This window comes from Pteropus medius, unplaced genomic scaffold (assembly GCF_902729225.1).
Source record: "Pteropus medius unplaced genomic scaffold, Ma_sr-lr_union100, whole genome shotgun sequence".
NCBI lineage: Eukaryota > Metazoa > Chordata > Mammalia > Chiroptera > Pteropodidae > Pteropus > Pteropus medius.
Genome location: NW_024349225.1, coordinates 13,521,726 through 13,543,804, shown reverse-complemented (window position 1 = coordinate 13,543,804; position 22,079 = coordinate 13,521,726). Strand labels below are relative to the sequence as shown.

At 41.2% G+C, this 22,079-nt stretch overlaps 1 long non-coding RNA gene across 1 annotated transcript in view; it reads right to left on the bottom strand.

Moving 5' to 3' along the window:
• Positions 1-3,038: 3,038 nt before the first annotated feature.
• LOC120617745 (uncharacterized) overlaps positions 3,039-22,079 on the bottom strand; it is a 71,815-nt gene continuing 52,774 nt past the window's right edge. Inside the window, exons 4-5 of the long non-coding RNA XR_005657029.1 lie at positions 11,277-11,338; positions 3,039-7,948 (exon numbers count right to left, since the gene is read on the bottom strand). This is a non-coding gene — a long non-coding RNA (uncharacterized LOC120617745). The remainder of the gene's footprint in view (positions 7,949-11,276; positions 11,339-22,079) is intronic.

Sequence of the window (22,079 nt, the reverse complement as noted above, 5' to 3'; positions counted from 1 at the left end):
CCCTAGCAGTCCCGTGAGGAAAACACATGTGTCTGAAGGGAGGGAAACAGATATGCGATTGGGAGGATGGAGTATTGCAAAATAATTTTAACACCCATCTGAGAATAAGGATGAGGACAAAGAAAATCCCCTGATCACAAAGAACAGTAACAACTGAGATACTGCAGAGTCCAGGGAAGCTTTGGGCCTGGAACACACAGGGCACTACTTTCGAGAATCAGCAGATTCTTCCCCGGCCTCCTCCCCGGTCATGTCGGGGGGTCTGAGGTAGGCCACTTTGCTGGTCGCCAAATGAGAAAACAATACCTTCCTCTTCTTACCGAGTAAATGCTGCGGCAACACAGTATGGCGATCACTACACAGGCCCGAGGTCTAGGAAAGGCAGCTCTTACACCCAGTGCATCGTTGTCGTTTGCAATGTGCTTGATAATGTGAGTTTTATCTTGAAACTCTGAAGCTGGGGGAAAGTCTGTCTCACTTCTTAAGGAAGAAATGGTTTGGAGGAGATTTGAAATCTTAAGAGCTCTCGAAGCATGGTGAATGGGGAGGAAGTTCAATTTCACAAAAAGGGCTTATGATGTGCGTGGAGCAGGCTGGGGCTGGGAAAGCAGGAATGGGCTGTGGTGTGTACCTCGTGCTGAGTGTGGTTTGAGAGAGTTGGTGTGAATTAGAAAAGTCAGGAAAGTGAGACCCATCCACCACAAGGTCTGCTATTCTGGGTTTGAGTTTGAAATACCAAAGTGTTTCTTTAGGATCGAAGCTTTGGCAGCATGAGGCGGGCACAGGGACAGGTTCCAGTCTGGCCAGAGGCAGAAACTCCACATTCTCCTCAGGAGACGTGTAGTCTGAGAAAACGCTTTTGGTTGCTTGGAGTGTACGTGTGCACATTTACTTTGGAGTACTTTCTGAAATTTCTTAAGTAAAAATGCTCTACTCCAAAACAGGGCAATCGTGATAGCTGTTCTGTCTCTGTCTGTCTCTGTCTCTGTCACACACACACATGCACGCACGCACTCACACCCCAGTCTTTACTCTTTGATGCTTTACCGTCACTGCTTTCGGTTGACACACTGAACTGGAAAGAGTCCTTCTGAGGCCACTCATAACTCGCTCCCTGAACTTCCAGGAGGAAGGAAACACTCCAGGGAGCCCTACACCTTTCTTCTAAGTCTGGTGGGTTTTACTTGAAGTCAAAATGGCAAGTGAAGTCTGAAGTACGCTCCCAGCATGTAGAGGAGGAGGGGACTCGGGCACACACAGGCCACCCTGGGCCCAGGGCCTCGCTGCACCTCGGGGCAGAGAGCACTGCCACTCAGCCCGCCACATGACACACCCCGTTGGGAAAGGTGCCCCGAGAGCTTGCGCCAGATGTTCAGGGCATCGTGCACCTTCCCGAGAAATTAACTTTGGGTAAAGGCAAAGCAGATGCCTGGCACTGGCCCCCATGATGGAAATCGAAACTGTCAGGGAACAAAAGACATGGGAAATAGAAGTCCCCTTTGGACGCCGCGTGACTCAGGTTCACCTTTCTGAGCTTCCGTTAGTCCAGCTGCCCAGGAGGGACAGGTAACACAACTGCCACTTTCACAGAGAATGGGCCTGACTTACAGGTTAAATCAGATAAACTTCACAAAAAAATCTGAACTTCGCTGGACTGTTACAGTTGGAGACACTGTCTTTTATCGTTGTAAACCTCCAAACACCTGGGAAAGTGCTCAGGTGTTTCGTAAAATGGAGAAACTAGTATAACTTTCTTTTCAAACACGAGATTTCCATTTTTTTAGGTTCAATTTAGAGCATTGTTGCCACCATCAGCGGCCTTCTCTCTTCCAGTGGCCTGAGGAGGTGGCGGTAACTTTGAGGGCATTGGTTGTCTGGTATACCTAAGGAGAGGGTTTGAGATAGTGAGTGTGACACACCTGGAGGTGCCCAGCAAACACCCTAGAACACAAGGCTGACATGAAAGTGTCAGGCTGCTGACCTTCAAGAGCACAAGTGTGCTTGGACAATGACCATAGCAATGATGTCCAGTGTTGACCAATGACAAGACACTCAGAATGTTCTGGACTAAGATTCTCATCATTCTTGACCGACACTAGGGAGCTGGGAGAGTCCTCTCTCAGGACTTCCTACTAACACTGCAAATGCCTGAATTTTAATTTTTCACCGTCCTGGTTGGAACAGATTAATTAGATTTAGAACAAATGCATGTACCTTTATTGCACCTTTGAAATATGAACTAAAGTTCACACTTGTTAGAAAGGCACTGTTTAAACTTTGACCTAGGAACAGGCTATAGAGCCCATATAAAACTTGTGTAAGTGATTTACCGACTCACAAAGGTGTTTCCTAATTAATGAACATAGCTGTATAAAGCCCTGTGGGAACCTCCAGCAGGGACTGCTCCCATATATCATTTGGAAGCTCCTTTAATTCCTGCTTTTAGTCACATTATTGTTTACTATTTCCCATGTGCTTTATGCATATTAATTAACCTGAGCCACGCAAGAACCCCACAAGGTAGGATGACAGTATTACTGCTTTACAGGTCATGGAGCGTGAATGACAAAGACAAGATAAGAATCTAGCACTTTTGACTCCTCAACCATTTATCTTTAAGAATGGTCCAGAAAAGCCGTGTGTGTTCCCACAGACTAGCAGTTATTGATTCTGAATGCAAAGCTCATATGACAGGTGTCTTGGCAAACAGGAAATGGATGGCGGAGCCTTCTAATAACTGTGTGATTTGAAGAGGCAGATCAAGAAGACATGATTACCGGATGGGGAACAGATGGCTTTCCTCTGCCGTTACACAGCACGAAGTGAGGAGGACACAGAGCCCACGTGGGTGCTGGTAAACAAAAAGTCCCCCTTGCACGCCTAGCACTTAACACTCTCCTCTCCTGCCCATGAGAACAAATCTGTCACAATAATTGAACAAGCACACTTGAGGTTCTGATCATCAGCTTCTCTTAGAGGTTAGAGAGCGAGAAAGAGGAGGAGGAAGAAAAAAAAGAAAACATCACAGAATAAACAATATTATTTTGCTCTTTGTGCCCGGTGTCTCATCACGGCTGAATCATCAAGTTGCATGCAGACGTGAATTGAAGATGTGTGGATAAGTGAAGGGCAACCTTTATGATTCTGACAGTGGGTGGCACGCACGGCTGGGGGCAGGGACTACACAGCCTTTGTGGATATACTGTCAAAATGTTTCGATTGAAGAAAATAAAAAATTAACCCGTCTCCCTTCAAGCCTTGCCTACCCTAAAACATCTTCCAGTGAAATGAAGTTCTGCATCCACCGCGCCATGCGATTTTCAGTCCGTGGACCCTAGTTTCTCCCACCCATCCTGTACGCTTCTCTTCTTCTTTCCTTGACTGTTGCAAAGCATCAGAACTGCCCGCCCTCCAGGTCCTCAGCTGCTCGGCACACTCAGCCCATCACAGCCTCGTTCGGATCAGCCTCCTTGGGCCTAGGTATTTTGATTCCAACCACAGATGGACAGACTTTCCATCCTCCCATTTTCCTTCCAGGGACGCCAGTGGTTTAAGTCAAATACTGTGCAGCTCTAACCACTTAAAACAGAGCCACTGATTAAGACACATAGTGCTGTAACAATTGGATGCAAAGCTCCTGTTCTGAGCGACTGGCATCCTGTGCCCCGAGAAGCAGCCAGTCCAAACACACTGGAGACTAAATGGAGTTTGGTGGTTAACCGTGTGTGGTTCCCATGGACGGCATCCACGTTTCCATGTGCCGTTTTCAGAATATCCAAAAAGAATCACGGAAGTGGCCAGACGAAAGGCTTGGTATGAGTGATAAACAGAGGCGAGAGAAGTGGAGACTGGCTGGGCAGATGAACTTGTCAGAAGGTGGCTTATGGACACTGAAGCTGGGCACTGTACCTACCCTCTGGCTCAAGTGTAGGCTGTCCTTGCTTAGATTCCGAAGCCCTATCTTCACAGGCTCAACGTTAGGATCCGATTACAGACAACGGAGCTTTATTTGATCCATTTTGGTTTCTATTCATCTACAGGTATTTATTGAGCACCATCTACGTGCCAGGCACTAAGTGACAGAAATAAGCAATGAACAAGACAGATGAGGTCTCTGCCTTCAACATAATTTGAGTCCAGTTGGTGGAAACAGAAAACTGACAAATAAACAAGGCTACTTCAGATCATAAGAAGTGTTATGAAGAAAAAGGAAGGAATTAAATAAGGAGAGATGCTAGCAAGTGATTGGGATGCGAGAAAGATCCTTTAGGTTGGGTGTTCGAGAGGTCTCCTATGGCAGAGGGTGAGCAAAAATGTGTCTAAGACTTTAGAGTTGAGACAGAGCCAGCCACACAAAGATCTGGGGGAGGAGGGAGGCCCACAGAGAGCATCTGGAGGGAGAGGGAGCACCACAGGAGATAGGCCTAGGGTAGGACCTCGGGCTCTGTGTGTCCTAAGGGAGGCCATGTGGCTGGAGCATCCTGAAAAGGGTAGCGAGCAGATCAGAGGAGGCTGGAGAAGCCAACAGAAGCCACATCATGTAGGACTGCAGGCCATGGTAAAGAGTTAATATTCTATTCTAAATTCTTATTAGAAGCTTTCGAAGCATAGCCACAAAAACCACATTCCGCTTTCTTCACTTCAACTCAGTAGTCCCGTCTCCGAAGTCTGCATCTGACAGCTTGATAGCTACATTAGGGATATCAAGTCCTAATCTCTGGCCAGTACCACAGTAAACTAGAAGTATGCACGAACTATAAGTGGATAGGATTGCAAATCATTCACTAATGGCTCTTCACATTAAGCTTTTTATAGCAAGAATCTGTTTTCTCTCATTTGGCATATACAACCTAATAGCTTTGCATAATTTACCATTCTATTTTGGCAGAAAATAGACATTAATTCAAAAGAATGGCTTCTGGAGATAAATTTCACCCTTGTCAGTTATCCAAGATGGGAAGGCTGTAAAGCATGTCTTGCCAAGAAAAGGGTAGGTGATATCTCTCTTGATTAGTAGTTAGAGCCAAGTAAAGTTTTATGTGAGAGAAAAAAAAAATCAAGATTCCAACCCAGACTTTCCAGTGTTAATAAGAAACTGGGAATTAAGTAAGACAATGGACCTGCAGCTAAAAAGTGAGTAAAAGCAGAGACTCGGGCCTGGAACTAGTTTTCCCCAAAATGTACACTGAACAATTTCCGCTACACAATTTCACAGGAATATCGGTCATCTGACATGTCCTAGGCATCTGGGTTCATGAATATTCAGGCAGGTAGGGTGCTGAATACTTTACTGAATGCTGACATCTGGCACTCCTGGATTAAGTGATGCTTCTAGTCCTGGGAGAAATACAATAGCTTACTACTAAGACTACTGGCTTTTACATAGTGTTCGCTATTAATGAAAAAATTCATCCTCTGTCAGCCTAACGAGGCTTTTCTAGGTAATAAGTTAGTGCAAGACATTGTGCTAAGGTCTAGAGAAATATGAAGTTTTATATTTACAACCTTGAACCTGATATTCATCAGGCTTTTTCAGGATGTTTTTTTCTTCGTTTCTAAGCCTTAGGTACAATTCAAAATGTCGAATCTTCCTGTATCACTGAGAAATTTTATGACTTTATTCGATAAACTGCAAAAATCATACTTTAATAAAAATCTCAAACTCTAAGATCTTAGTGTTCAATTGGCCCTAAGAAAATTGCTGGAAATGTATGGGGCCACAGTGAACTAGAGATCCCACCCAGCTCAGGATTGTTCGGCCGAGGACCCTTGGGGATTATTAATGAGTGTGAAAATCTTTTATACTTTTTGTCTTTCCATTTCTAAGGCACGGCAAGTACAGGTGTTGATTGTAGGTAAAGCACATTTACATTTCTAAGTTGTTTTTCTCATTACAAGCTATGCGTTCATGCTAGATTGTTGGTGCCATAAAGAATCCGTACTTTAAATGGTAGGTTACTGTATCTTTTCCCAACATTTCTGCTTTGCTGCCCCTCTGAGAACACAAGTTCTTTGCACGGATGCTTCACTTCTTCACTAGCAGCCTCTACCTCGACCCGAAATGCAGAAGCCACGTCAGTTCAGGTCTTAATGATCATGGAACCTACTATACATAAGTCTTTTCAGTCTTTTCTCTAAAAACACTAAATCGTCCAGAACTGATAGTTTTCATGGAAAGTCCATTACTTTGTTGCTTCTGGCAGACGCACGTGTTTTTCTTTGGCTGGCCAGGCTGGTGGCATTCCAGCAGCGTGGATAACTGGCGACTCTGCCGAGTTCCTTCTCTTAGGCTTGTCAAAGTCTTGTCTGACACAGGTAAACTGGACATGACTATATAAACACACTAGGCTTTCAGTGCCGCCTCTAAATTGTCACATCCTGCCAGAAAGTCTCCCTAGCACGTCAGTGAGTGGCTAAAGCTTTCTGGGCCCAGCATGGTGCTTCGCCACAAGATAAGCTTTTGCAAGCAGGACTTTGTCTTCAAGGTTCACATTTTCCTTAAACCTTAAGATCCGAAGGCTTCACGTCCAATTCCATTGCCATTTCTTTCCCCTTGTCATTTAGGGTTGGACGATCTCCCCGTTTGGGACAGTGGTCCCATTACTTTCCAGTTGTGTTTCTGTCTCTTTCACTTCTCAGCTGTAAGTGTGTTTATATTGACCCATATATTGGCTTTCTCTTTCAGAACACTTTTGAATAAAATCATAAATAGGGATCTCAGCTGCTTTTTCATTTCATATTCCACGGTATTTGTGAGAGGGACAGTGACTTCTACACTGCCAAACGCTCTCCCTGCTCTTGCACAGAACTGCCCTCTGAGGAGCTGTCACTGGCTTTCTAAATTCTGCTAACGCTGACCGACAAAGCATGGGAAATTCAGAAATCCGCTCTGTAAAATAGTCCAACAGTGTGTATTTTGCTCTCTTCTAATTTCTATCATGCTAAGTAGCCCATTTAAAATACATGTGTTTTCCTCTAGACTAAAACTCCTTTAAAACAACAGTGAGCACAGTTTTCACTCAGCACTGTGCCTCTTCCAATAAATATTTGTTGAACTGAATTTAAAACCAGCTTCATATACTCATTAGATTTAATTCGGTCTTTTAACACAGCTTCATTAACTGATGGATCTTTTTAAAGTTTCAATTTTATGGTACTCTTTGTATTTTTCAAGCCCGAAACTTTTAAAAATAGGAGGCAGAAGAAGTCCATCCATAGCCAAAGTGGTTGCAGTGTTTTAATTCCAAGGTAAAAATGTACATTGCTTCATCTGCATCTTGAGTATAGATTTATGTTTGGCTCCTCATGATAAATCTGCCTTCTAAAAGATCACCTAGGATAATGAAGGAAAAGCTTCCATCCACCCTTACTAAAGAGAAAACCTCTGGGCTTAATGAAACACAAGATGTCTCCCTTGCACGAGATATGATGCAGCTGGATAGAACTCTCTGATGGGTCTTTATCGCCAAATGCCCTCGTCTCCTCCTCATTCCCTGCAGCACTGGGTAGCTGCCAACTTGCTCAGACTGTCGGCATCTGGTAAAGCTCTGGTTTGATTGCCTTGGTCAGGTGGGGTAGAAGCAGACCCAGGCATTGCTCTTCCGGGCACGGTTCCTCTATTACTGCCGATCCACTCTGTAAGTGCAGTCACCTTGAAAATCGCCCTCTGATTTTCCATCACTCACATTACCTTGCTCAGTCAGTTTCTTAGCTACTTGGAATAAACGTGGAATATTTATTAAATTAAATTGCGCCAAGGGGCCCCAGGATCCTTGGACTTTAACTACATTTATAGTTGATCATCCAACTAAGTTTTTCCTGAGAGGGGGAAAAAAATAGTCAAAGGCTATCTTCTAGGATTTCCAGATTGCAAAAATGCAGATCTTGTCAGCAGTCCGTGATAGTCATTAAACAGGGCTCTGTCTGGCCTTGAGTGAGATGAAGAACCCTGGAAAAAAGTGTTAGCCCTTGGTTACCAACAAGTCAAGTGTGACTTCAGTGCCTTTTTTTTTTTTTGCTCAAGCCTAAGCATAAGCCGAGTGATTTTGGAATTAATCAGATTTCCAACCGCATAGAATTCTGAAGGCTGCCTTTGTAAAGACCATAACAACGCTTTGTTGATAAGGGATTCTTGACCTGACCCTTTGCTATGGGAGTTTCTTTACAGGTAACTGGACTGCCCCAGGTAGACAAGATTTATCTGAACCAGTTTGTTTATTCAGAATAAGAGAAAGGTTTAATTTCTTCATATCATTGATCTGTGGACAACTTTCAAATATTTAAAACGGCCTGTGAACCTGTCTAATACAACTTAAAAGCTCAACTTAAACACTCAAAAAACATGTGAGAACTTATTAGTGACAAAGCCTGAGTAAGGGTTTTAAAATAAGTAAATGAGGCATAAAGTTATAAAACTGTACAAGTATTTTACAAGCAGACATATCATTACTACACATACTTCTCATAGAAACTCGAAAAGGAACAGGACAAGCTTTATACTGTGGAAACACAATAGGAGCCCTCGCTTGAGAAATAATATAGGAGAAGCAGAAAGCTATCACTTAGTAGTACGTTATATTCCATCTTATTCTTTTATTGTAAGGTGTGTCCTTATTTCTGTGTCATTGTGATCTCGTATGTAGCATATGACATATAATACCCTTTTTAAGGCAAAAAGTGAAATATATTATCTCATGCAACCAAATGCCAAAGCCGGGGTTTGAATCCTATCAGTCCGTCTCCCCTTTTAATCTCCCCTTCTCTCTTTGTTTCTTTCTCTACATGCCAGTCCCATTCCCGGGCTAGCTCTAACCATGGCTGCTGCAGCTCTCAGGCTCACATCTTGGCTTTGACATGAGAAAAGAACTGAATTAAATACTCATTTTTGTTTCTGCAGTAAAAATGCAACATCATGTTCAGTTGCCCCCTCTAAAAGGAATTGCATCTCAAAAGGCTTTAGTCCATAGACAAAATGTCAACATGAAAGTCTTGAATATTTTAATTTGTATATGAAAGAGATCTTCTCAGTTAATATATTCAAATAAAATACGAATTTCAGAAATAATACAGTAATGAGGCAAATGAAAACCTCATATACCTCAGGTGGGAATGTAAAGTGCTGTAACCACTTTCAATAACAGGTTTGCAGTTTCCTATAAAGTTAAACATACATTTACCATACAATCCAACTTTCCACTCTTATGAGTTCCAAGAGAGTATCCAAGAGAAATAAAACTATGAACTCATAGAACTATATATACACCAATGTAAAATAGAAATTTTACGTGCAATAGCTCAAAAGCAGCAAAAACCCAAATGTCCATCAACAGGTGAATGGATAAAAAAAGTTGTGGTATATCCATACAATGGAATACTACTAAGCAATAAAAAGGAATGAACTATTGATACATAACACGACATGGATGATTCTCAAAATAATTATACTAAGTAAAGGAAGTTAAACAGAAGAGTACATATTGCATAATTCTACTTATTTAAAGCAAACTAATCTATACTGATAGAAAGCAGTTGCCTGAAGGAACTGGGGTGCAGTGAGGAAAAGTAGGAGGGAGAGATTATAAAGACCTGTACCCTGGAAACTACAACACATTGTGAAGCAAAAGTTAAAAAGACCTAATAAATGGAGAGAGATACCATGTTTGTGGATTAGAAGACAATATTAAGGTGTCAGTTCTTTCCAAATTGATCTCTAGATTCAGTGCAAACCCAGTCAAAATAGCTTTATTTTTGTAGAAACTGAAAAGCTAATTCTGAAATTTATATGGAAACTCAAAGGATCTAAAATAGTCACCTGATAGAATCTGAAATAGAAAAATCAAGTTGGAAAACTTACATTATCTGTTTTTAAGCCTGTAAAGCTACATTAATCAATACGGATAGGGAGATGGATCAGTGGGATAGAATTGAGAGTCCAGCAATAGACAAACTCATATTGGATCAATGTTCTATGATCAAGGTGCCAATGGGGAAATGCTTTTCAATGAGGAAAGGATATTTTGATCAACAAATCGTGTTGGAACAATTAGATATTCACAATTAAAAAGATTAAACTAGACCCTTACTTTCGTAATATATAAAAATTAACTGAAAATGTATTGTAAACCTTAATGTGCTACAACTATAACCTTTCTGAAAGAACATATGGAAAATCTGTGTGACCTTCAGCTAAACAAAGATATTCTAGACTGAACAAAAAAATCTGCAAATAATAAAAAAGCAACTGATACATTGGAATCCATCAAAATTAAACAGGTTTGCTCATTAAAAAACAGTATTAAGAAAACAAAAAGGCAAGGCACAGACTAGGGGAAAGTATTGCCATAAGATGTATCTGACCAAGGACCTATATACAGTATATAAAACTATTCAGATCTCAATAATAAAAAGACAAGCAACATAACAAATAAGCGAAATGTTTTAACGGACATGTCACGAAAGATATATGTGATAAATAAGGACAGAAAACGATGCTCAAAGTCATTAGTCATTAGGGTAATACAAATAAAACCGCAGGAAGATATTAATACACACCCATTAAAATGGCAGAAATTTAAAAACTGACCGTATCAAATGCTGGCAAGGAAATGGAGCAACTAGAGCTAATATGAGTTGCTGGTGAGAATGCAAAATAATACGAAAAATGTAGGTAAACATATATATATACTTACCAGATATCCTACCAATTCTATTTTTCGCTTTTATTCAAGAGAAATAAAAACATAATCCACCCGAAACTTGTACTCAAATGTTTACAGAAGGTTTATTTATAATAGCCCCAAACTGGAAACAACCCAAATTTCCATCAACTAGAAATATTTTTAATCAGACCTAATTTTGAAAAGTAAACAAACATTCAGACCTGACTGGAAAGTCTGCAATCACATGTTTTTCTCTGAGTTTATAATCATAGCCAAATGTCTTAATCGTCAATTTAAAAGTTTTGATTTTTTACTAAAATTTAGAAGACACTCCTCTAGGACCCATTAGTACCACTCTTATAAAGGGGAGGACAAGGAGGCTGCCGTCATGGTCTTGCTCTTTGCAGTAACAGCCATACACACAGCATAATGCTGAAAGCGGTTTTAGGAACGGCCTCCAAGCAAATGCAACCTCCGTTCAGTTTTTGTAACCAGGCTTTCCCGTGTTTCTCTCTACGTATCTTGATCGGAGGGAAACTTTTCAAGTGGATACCCATTCCCTGGACTCTACAGAGAAACCCCAGCCTATTTATAAGACAAGGTTTGAATCGCCAGTACCTCGAGTCCTTGTGTGTGCACCGCAGTTCAGCAGCATCTTCTGAATCCTCTTGAGAAGCCATCTAGAAGAAAACATGAGAACCCGTTAGGAAGCAAGCTTTTCCTTTGACGTGTGTTAGCATGAAAGCCTAGTATCTGATATGGGTGGGTCTCCACCTTCGAAACACACACACATGCACACGCACACACACGCACGCGCACACACACACACACACACTGCCTTTAATACGTTATCACTTGAGCAAAATACTTTCATCTTTAGCTGATCCAGTGATGGGAAACTTTCATCTTCAGTTCATCGAATTTGGCCTGAACTGAATAAAACCCTCGTCTGAAACAATCAGGGTGCCAGAGCTCCCATACAGAGGGTAACTCGAGGAGTTCCTGCTCCTCAAAAAGCCGTCCAGCTTCCAGAAGGATACCAGTAAGAAGCAGGGAGTGGCGAGGCTGAATTGGGAATGCTAAAGGGGAAGCTGTAAATGTGCCTTCAAATTTTATTTTGGATTCTAACTTTCATATGCGCCCACTCAAGATTGGGCTGCCTGATGTCACAGTGAATTCTTGAGATATCCAGAGCTGCTTTTTTCAGAAAAAGGTATGTTTGGGCTACAAAAGAATGAAAACTAGTAATACATGAAGAAGTAATGAAACCTTCTAATTTAATAGTTTGTATTAACTAAATCTAATAGAAGCGTAAATCATTCAAAAACTTTGATAATCCAAACTTTTACATTTTATCAGTAAAATTCATACCATTTTCTTTGTAGTCTTATAGAGGAAAACATTGCAAATGTTTTCTCTTTAAGTTCAAAACAGAAAGGAGAAAGAAAAACATTAATTTCTGGGAAAACATACACATTTGGAAATTTGCTTTTGAACAACTGAGATCTGGATCCACGTTCGTGAAAGTGAAGAGAAAATATCAATGAACCCACTTTGCATTATTAGGCCTAAAATTGTCTCTGAACAGCAGCGATGTGCAGCCCTGGCCTTCTTCCTCGCGGTGCCCTGCACTTGGTCTCAGAAGACCAATGCACTCTACTTTGGAAAAGTTTTTTGCATCCCACACAACTCTTGTTCAAATCTCCTTTTACGAAGAAAAAGCACCACCAACTGAAGAGATCCTTGTCAAAACAGGCAGAGTACCCTCCTCTAATCTGCATTGTCTAGGAAAAACAAAGATGCTACAGGCAGCCTCAGAATTAACCTCTGCATTCTGGTGGTGAAGCCCATTCCACTGGCCATGATGATAGGTCCCAACCTATGGTGAGGAACTTTGTCCAGTCTATAAAAATCAGTCGTGGGTCATGTGTGTCTTATGCAAGATTCAAGCAGTGTGACCACATTTGATAAGCAAGTCTCAAAAGGAATTTTCCTGGTATCCAGAAAGCAACCATTTATTTGCCAAAAATAAGAACGAGGTGTAATGTCTAGATCAGGTTTCACTGGTACAGAGCCTCTCCCTGGATCTCTAAAGATGGATGTAAGAGTATGGGGAACTGAAACGACTCAAATTCTGTCTTTTATTGATTGTGGGGACTTTGCAAAGCTCTTCTGCCATGAGTATCCATTATGAGAACAGAGAGGAAAATATTTGAGGTTCAAAAGAGTTAAAACTTTTTTCAGTGTTTGCTTATTGTAGAACTGATTAAATGATGCTATTAACCCTACATCGAACCAAAGCAAACAAAACAAACAAACAAACAAAACCCTGTGAGCACTAAGAGTTTGAATCAATAATTTAAGGCTTTTACAAATGTAAATCAGTAGGAAAAGAAACAACAGCAGTAATTCACTCTTATTAAAATGATGGAAGAATTAGTTCTGGCCAAAGATAACACAGACCCTCAAATCAACTGTCTCAGGCAAATCTCTGTGTTCTTTCTGACTCCCTGAAGTCTCAGGAGGTGTTCCCAGGACCCCACTGAGTAGTCAACCGGTGCCAATTCCACACGCTCTGAGCTTTCCCAGTAAAGGGAGCAGTAATGTCCCAAATCATCTTGTGTGCACTGGGTCCAGATAATTTTGGACTTAGGAGAATAATCTTTATGGATCTAATGTATCTCTAAGGTGTAAGTTGCTCCCTGTTTTGTTTTGTTTTAACTCTGTATGCACAACACACACACACGCACGATCCTAAAAGAGTTTCCATTATCTCCTTGTTATTTTCCCCTCAACACTCAGCTGACATGCCTAATGGCTTACGTCAGGAAGTGGGTATTCTGGAAGTTGGTGATACAGATGTCTGCATGTTTCTTCAAACTGTATAACTTCCCTAATACATAGTGAGAAGCTGTTTAGCACACGATGTGGTGCTTTGAGATGGCCATGTAGGACTGGGTTATTTCTAAATATTCTAGTAAGTGTAAAAGTGTGATGTTTCAGGGTAGCCCAAGTTAAAAAAAACCATTGTGCTCTTGCCTGAAACCCCTTGAGAAGACAGCCTACCACGTGTCTTGCTATTGCACCGACCATCCATTCGAACTTCTGTGTTCACAGAATTCTCCCATCCAATGAGTCCTTTGCTAGGGCTTGAGAGAAAGAGAGGGGGAGGAAAAAAAGAAACTCTCTTTCCTCTTGGGCATAAACCTGGGGCCACCAGGTCTTGGAGCTATTTGCCATCTTGCCATCTCATGGAACATAGGAATGAAGCCACTACTTTAAAAAGACAGAATTGAAATACGTATAGCAATTACAGTCTATTGGCATGTTTCAAGTCCTTGGATATAGCTGTGTTTAAAACTGGTTCTATCCCTACCCTTTTTGGTTAGGAAAGCCAAAAAAATTAGCCTCCACTCTCCTCCCCCACACACTTTTTTTTAGTTAAAGCCAAATTTAGTTAGGTTTTCCACCATTACACAAGGAGCTGATACAGATGGAGAATAAGCGAATTGTCGAGGCCTATTCCAAAATTAAAGTTCCCAATGTTCCAGGGATAATTCATTATAAATTGGGTGTGGTTTTTCACAGGCAAAATTGAAATCTGAAAAAAAAATAAAAATAAAACATCAATCAAGTTTGAGAATAACTTTCTTTAAACCTACAGTGCTCCAGCATTGGAACTATTTTGTAAGGTAAATAGATAGATACATATGGATGGATGGATGGATGGATGGATGGATGGATGGATGGATGGATGGATGGATGGATAGATAGATAGATAGATAGATAGATAGATAGATAGATAGATAGGCAGGCAGAGAGGAGATGGGTGATGCTGATATTGCTGAGGTATCTGTAGCCCTGGGAGATACAGCATCATGCAATATAAACTTTCTCCGCCTTGCATCGAACACGGAGTATTGTCTTGAAGTTCCTGGAATTGAAGGCTTTGTGAACACCCTCACTCATGATGTCTAACTCATACATTTTTTCTTTCTAGATTATGTGGGTATATACTTTAACAGTATAAGCTCTTTGTAAAAGGTGCTAAGTATCACTTTGGCTGATAGATTGCTTTTAACATTTATAGGTGCAGTGAAATCTAAAACTACACAGAGAAAATCTGCAGTGGGTGGTGACCTTTCAGGGATGGTGTTGAAATCTGGTTCATGATTAAAGCAGGGTGTGGTTAAAAGGGGAAAGGATGGAAAATTCTCTTTTGGCAACTTGGTAGAGATGTGGGGTTAAACTGTCAAAACAGTCACAAAAATCTGTTGCCAGAAGAAAAAAGTAAAAACTCTAACAGCAGCTTTAAGCTGTGCCAGGCACGGTGTTCAGTGCTTTATGCTCGACTTCAGTCGATTCTAAAAGCCATATAGATTTTATATTGCTATGCACGTTACAGATGAAGAAGTGAAAGCAGAGAGTCTAAATAAATTTTCCACAGTGTCACACACACCCAGTGGTGAAGGCTAGGTTTGAACCTAGGTCTGTCAAGTCCTTGCCTCATGCTCTCGCCGTCAGTCATCACCGCTGCCACGCCTCTCATCCGTGTCGGTGCATAAACACTTCTCCACTCCCCTGCACGCCCTGGACTTTCTCCCTCCTGATGATTCTCATACCCATTGAAATCAATGCACAGGAAATACTGACTCATGACCACGGAAATATGTTCTATTTTTCCTGGAAACTTCCTTCTTCTCTGTCCCTCAATCTGGATCATCACAAAGAAAATAATTTTTCTCATTAAAGGAAAATTTAAAAAACCCACCATCTAATTTTTTAAAGTGTAAGATCTTAATTTTCTTTTCTAACTCTGTCCAGGAAGTTTTTTTACAGCAGTCAAGTTTTTCAAAGCCTCCAAAACTCACAAAAGGTAGAAACCGGATCTGTCCTGGCTTAGCACACATCTTTACATGTGTCTGGAAATCAATGGCCTGTTGCTAAAAGTCTCCTGATACTGTCCCTGTGTGGGAGCGGTGGCCTTCTGAAAGAAGAGATTCACCCTCAGAGCTACTGCAGGGGAGTTAGTGCTGCTGGACCCTGGCTGAAGGGTGACAAATGCATGCGTTTGTGACGGTCTCAGACAGGACACTCAGCAGTCTCTTTTACTTCTAACATGAACACACGTTCTCAGCCGAAGCCAATACTGGTTAATAGTGAGGTGCTGAGAGAGAGCGAGTATCTTGGCCAAGCAGGATCAATTTCATTAAAATTTCACGTCGGTTAAGGTAGATCGACTTTTTCCTGTTACTTGTTACACTTTTAAAGCATCTTTAAACATTGAGATTTTTTCACATTAGAATTTGAGGGCATGGTTATCATTTATCAGTTAAAAATGTACAGCTCTTTCAAACATATCAAGTTCGAATGAGATGCAGACTCCCCGCTGCCGACCGCTCGGCCAGCATACTCAAGCTACTCATCTTTCCACTCTAGCATCGTCCTTCTTTCAGCCAAGAAGTATTTTCCCAAAGCTAGCATGTGCTCTGAACATCAGACTTGTAGAAACAAACGTCTCTCAAACATCCAAGTATTCTGGAAGGAAGGTAAGAGGCAGCTTTTAAAAATCTGCAAATAAAGGTGGTGAGCAGAAACTTAGAGGAAGAACAGCTCCGATGCTGGGGAAGGCAGTCCAGGTTTACTCTGGCCAGCGGAAGCCTCCGTGAAGAAGGCGGAGGGAGGCCCCTGCACCTGGTCCTGCAGGGAGCATATGTGGTGAGAAAGCATCTTCCCGGTGAGTTCCCACCAGGTGAACAGCCTGTAGCCTGCCTCTAAGAGTCTGTGACCGAAGAACGGTCCTTGTCCCAAATGGCCACAGCTGTCTCGTTGGTAATTTGTCATTCAACTGTGGTCACATTACAGGAAGCAATAACTACTAGAGAGCTTTCGCCATGCCCTGCATTGAGGCAGTAGAAAATCTGGCATGGTTGCCATGGTAATCCTCCTGGCAAGACAATGAGAATCCTATCACTACTGCTAAATGGTGCTAGACTCTGGGTGGTCTCTACCCTCAGGAGTTATTTTCATGTTTCCTTATAAATGCATCATAGAAACTTTTAAAAAGAGGTGTTAGATTTAAGAAGGGAAATAGATAATAGGAGAGTAATCTCATTAATACGAGAGTCACACTTTGACACACTGGACACAAAATTCAGTCTTCCGGGGGAAAGACAGAGCTGGGAAGATGTGGCACAGAGGAGTCAAACCCAACCTGAAAATGTTTACAAGTACGGATAAAACAAAGAATGAAGGTTTTCAGGTTCATCACTTCATTCTTCTGAAAAACTTAGAAGAGAGAGAAGGGGGCAGGTACATGTGACACACTTTAATGCAACCATATGCCAGGAGATGACCATCTGCACAATGACAGGTTTTTCTGTTCTAGACAGGCTTCTCAGACCTCGAGAACAACAGCATCTGATCCAGGGTAGACACACAGATGACTGCTTGTCTATCTGAAGCAAATCGTCAGCATTCATTCACCAAGTTGGCCTTTCAATATTGTTTACTGGTGGGCCATTAATTACATTTCAAATAGGATTTTCAAGCGAAAATCTGGACATAAGTCACTAATCGAGGTTCCCTTTAGGGAAAAGAATGATGAACAAAAGAGAAATTGGAAGTCCTACCACATGGCCTTAAACATTTGGATACACGTTTCATCAGTGCATTTAAGAAGAGAAGAATGAGAGAAAAATCTGCTCTGGAATTCTGTTCTTCTCATTCTAGAACTTTTCAGGAGCCACACAGGAGCTTCGTCCTATCTGGGCTGGGTGCGAACAGGCATCAAAGCGAAGGACTGAACTGTCCCACTCCCTTTTAGAGTTCTCAAGGAATTGGAGAAGGAGCCGGGGCAGGAGGGTCTGTGAGATGCTAAGGGGTGGTCGGCCGAGCTGAACGCTTTGTAAATACACATTTTGCTATGCAGAGTTCCTGTTGAAGACACAGAGCTATTCGGAATAAAGGAGAAGTAGGCGGGCCTCCACCTCAAACTCAAATCAAGACCTCTTGCAAACTCCAAAAATATTTGGCTAAACATGCTTAATGACTCCAGATTTTGAGATCTCAGTCTGCCAGGCCATGGGGAGAGGTGAGTAGGTGCCCACTGGAACAGTGTGCTAGTGAGTGCAGGGCTCTCAAGGGAGTTACGAGGAAAGCAAATATTCTGGTCCCTGTTCCCTGAGAGCTTATGGCCCAGTAGAAAACGGGCCACCACGTAACTGCTTATAAGAAAGGCTAAACTAGAGCTGGTTTTCAGTCAAATCACTAAAAAAAGAGAAAAGAAATAAGAAATTCCTGAAGCTATTTAATCAGCATGCTTGTTGGCAGAGATCTTCCTTTCAAGGCTCCCCCTCCCTGCCTGATTTGTGTCTTACACCAAATCTCTCGTGGTAAATCTCAGGAGCCGCGTCCGCCAGGACGCCACCCACAGGACACACCTGTGCATTCACAGAGCAGGGCCAAACGCTGATATGTTCCTTACTCGATAGTTAGGGTATCTCCCGGGCTGGTAGAAGTCATTCTTGCAGTCTCATTATGTGAATTTTCTGGCTGAAGAAAGTCAAATGAAGTTGCTATTAACTTCTAACTTAGCCCAGAAACCAATACGGCATTGCCAACGATTGCCCTAATTACTTGCAGATGACCACAGCCATGTCAGTGTGCAGATGAAATGGCAGGATTTCAGCATTAGTTTTTTCTTTTTTTATTTTTTCGTGACCAATTTGTTGACTGGTTGCTTTAGTTAAGTTAATTTGGACTAAGGAAAATAGAGAGGACAGTGACTATGCAAAAAGGAAAGGTGACTCACAAAACAAGTATCAGAATCTGAAATTTGGGTGGAGCATAGTAATCATCTGAACCACCCACTTGGAGAAGTGGGGCCATCCTTAGGCTATTGAGACTTTTATCCTATCTATCGTGTATCTATCAATCAATCAACTTATCTATCTATCTATCATTTGCATACATACGTGTCTTTACATAATCTACATATATGTGTATCTGAGTGTGTATTTCATGTGCATACAGTTTGGTCGACAATTCCACTGGTGCCTGCCAACACAGCATGCCTCTCTGCTTGGATTTCATGGCCTTGTGTAGGCCCCACCCACACTGACTCTGGGCTCACTGAGACATAATCAAGCATGATGCAAACAGGCTTGATAACCACTTGCATATTGGGGCTTATCATCTTGGAATGTTTGCTGTTGGAGTCCTGGGCCTCAGTGTAAAACAGTCTATCTTGCCATTGAGAACCCCAGAGAGAGGAAGATGCCTAGGCAGCCATAGCTCTCATAGTCATCCACTGAGGAGCCCGCCTGTGAGAGGAGAAGCCTCAGAGGGTTCAGCCCTTGTCCAGCCAAGCCTGGTCAGTCCACAAAGTCATGATAGCAATAAAATATTGTTTTAAGCTCCTAAGTTTGGATAAGCGGTGTATTACACAGTAACAGGTAACTGAAACATCCATGTGTGTTTCTGCGTATATGACATCCACAGAAATTTTCCAACTTCCTCTTATATTTTTATTTTTTTTTTTAATTATAGCATGTTTAGCAAGTAAAACAAAGTAAATAAACTTTACGTGTACATTTTAACATAATTTATAACTGTAAAGTGAATAACTGTGCAACCACTACCCTGGTCAAGAAACAGAACGTCACTAGCGTCCAAACCCACCTGTTTGCTCTTTCCTTATCACAGACTTCCCTCCCTCCCTCCCCCACCCCCCGCCACAGGTAACCACTGCCTTGAATTCTGTGACATTAATAGGTTTTCCTCATAGTTTTGTCACTCACATACAGATTCTTAAACAGATGGTTCGTTTTGCCTGTCTTGAACTTTCTATGGAGTCACTCTGTATCCTTTTATTGCTCGCTCTAAGCTGGGCCCTTGTCCTATATACTTTGGTGTCCCCATGAAACCATGCTTCCTTCCCAAGGGCTACTGAAAAAAATTCACATACAGACAGAGCTACCAGCCCGTAGTCCTGGCCACTGTAGAGAAGTTACAGTTCTGAATCTGAGGGATTTCCTTTGTAATCCACTAAGAATTGCTAGCTTAAGGTCATAATGGAAAGTGTAGCTATTATACTTAAGTTGAAACTAAAAATAATCATAAGAGTCCAAACATGGTATTGAGCTACATCAAAACAGTTTAGGAAAAAAAAAACATGGAAGAATCAAGTAACATTTCTGGGTACACAGCATGTGACTACTCAGTAATGTGTCCAGATGAGTGTGTTGTAGAAAATGACCTGTTGATCACGTGTATGAGAATCCCTTGCGAGAGCTTATAAAATGCATATTCCTGAGCCCTATGCAGACCTACTGGATTATCTGAGATTGGGATCCCGAGGTATCTGCACACATATTTTAATAAAACTCCTAAATTATTCTACACACGTTGAAGTTCGAGAACAAATGCTCTAAATAAATATACAAGGTCTGGCACGTTCAGAGGAAATACTTCTTACTTCACATTTTAAGAAAGTGGTTGCCTTAAGAAACAGCATATTTATTCCAATGACGTTGCTGTCCCACAGTCCAAACATTTTTTGTGACTACGCATTTTGTGCTGCCATAACGGCCTCTAAAACATTCTTCAGTATCTACTCAGTGCTGCAGATCTGTGCTTTGAAACAGTGGATGTGAACGTTAGCAATAGTCACAACTATTTAGAAACATGTCTGGGGAATGAGGTCAGTGATCAAGCAGGGCGACACGGTCGGGGTCCTAAACAGGATGCGACCAGGAAGCAAATTAAAAGAGCTTTTCTTGGGTGGGTCTCATAAATTACAAAGATGAGTGGGTTTGACAAAACATATGCACATTTTCACAATCACCATATTGATCCGTAATGAAAATTGTTTCAACATTACATTTGGCTTGGGGAAACAAATATTCAAAGTGTTCTATTTCTAGACATTTCCTGAAAATACATTTATTCATTACTATTGTACCAGAAACACGTACACAGGGACAATAATTCAACACAATGCCTCAAATTTTATCCACGGTGATGACTTTTTAGCACAGATGTTTCCAGATCAAGTTTTAAGGGTATAAAATCAAGACAGCGAGAAGCCATAGTGAAAAGGGCTCTCGGTTTTTGAATACTTTTATTCAGCTATTGCTGCTCAATCAGATACAAATCCATTCTCTTAAATGTCTACGTTTTGGTCCTGATTTCTGTTTTGACCCCAGGTTCTGCCCTAGATTCTTGGTTTTTGAGTCCTGCTGCCTTCAGTAACCTCATGTATTTCAGCAACACACTCTCCTGGCACCCAGGAGAGAACAGCCATGGCCAGCCATTGGCACATCAGCATATGATTTCTTAGATTTATGGATTAAATGCCATTGCAGCTTACAAGGCCGTTTGAGTTCTAAACGAGTTCATAAAAACAATCTCAACATTACAAAAACAATTTTAACAATCTCAAAATAGTTTTTCCTTGCTAAATTTACTTTTAGAAATCTTACTGTCACTTAAATTTTTTTAAGCCACAGTTTTGCCATTGGTAAAATATATATAATAGTGAGACTTCAAGGAGTTTTTGAAAGAATTAAATGAAATAATTCCAGTAGAAACTTAGCATAGCGTATAGCACACTAAATGCTCAAAAACGTTAGCTACTGTTACTATTATAATGTAAAGCGACCACCACAGTACTTGGTGAACGTGGTTGAATAAGCAGTAGCTATTAATATATATTTTTAATCTTACTGATGTAATAGCCAGAAAGATATTTTAATCAAAAATTTAATTAAGTCAATGACCATATACCCTCAGAATAGACGCAATGCCAAGTTCTTAGCTTTTGGACACTGCCTAGTATATTTTTTATTCTAAATAGATATTATTAAAAGCATGGATTCCTATGTCGAGTTTGACTTTCTGGTTGGGATTTGTTGATATGTAAGAAATGCCACTAAATCCTGAGATTTGCTAAGACTTAATAGTTTAGTACTTTCGCACTAGCAAAAAGCAGTAAAAAAAATTAAACCGAAGCCTTAAGCATTTAAATAAACGTTTAGGGAACTTAAAGAATATTTTATTCACTAGCAAAAATTACCTAAGATGCGGAAAGATGACCCAGGCATCCTATATTCTAAGCCAGCCTCACCTTTTATTCTAACATGAAAGTCAAAAATAGCTTAGTAAACTTCCCATTTTTCCTTTAAAAAAAAAAAAAAATACTGTGCCCTGCAGTACTTCTTGGCTCTTACCAGAGAAGGGAGAAAAAACTGCCAAACTATCATGAGATAGGTGGCTCTCAGGGGTTCTCCCTGTCAAGCAGGAAGTGCCAGAAATCTTGCAGCGTGTCCAATACAAATTTTCTTTTGTGGACTCCAGAGGTTTGCATCTGGATACACATCTGCATTTTCTGGGTGCTGGGCCAAACTGAAACATTCAGTT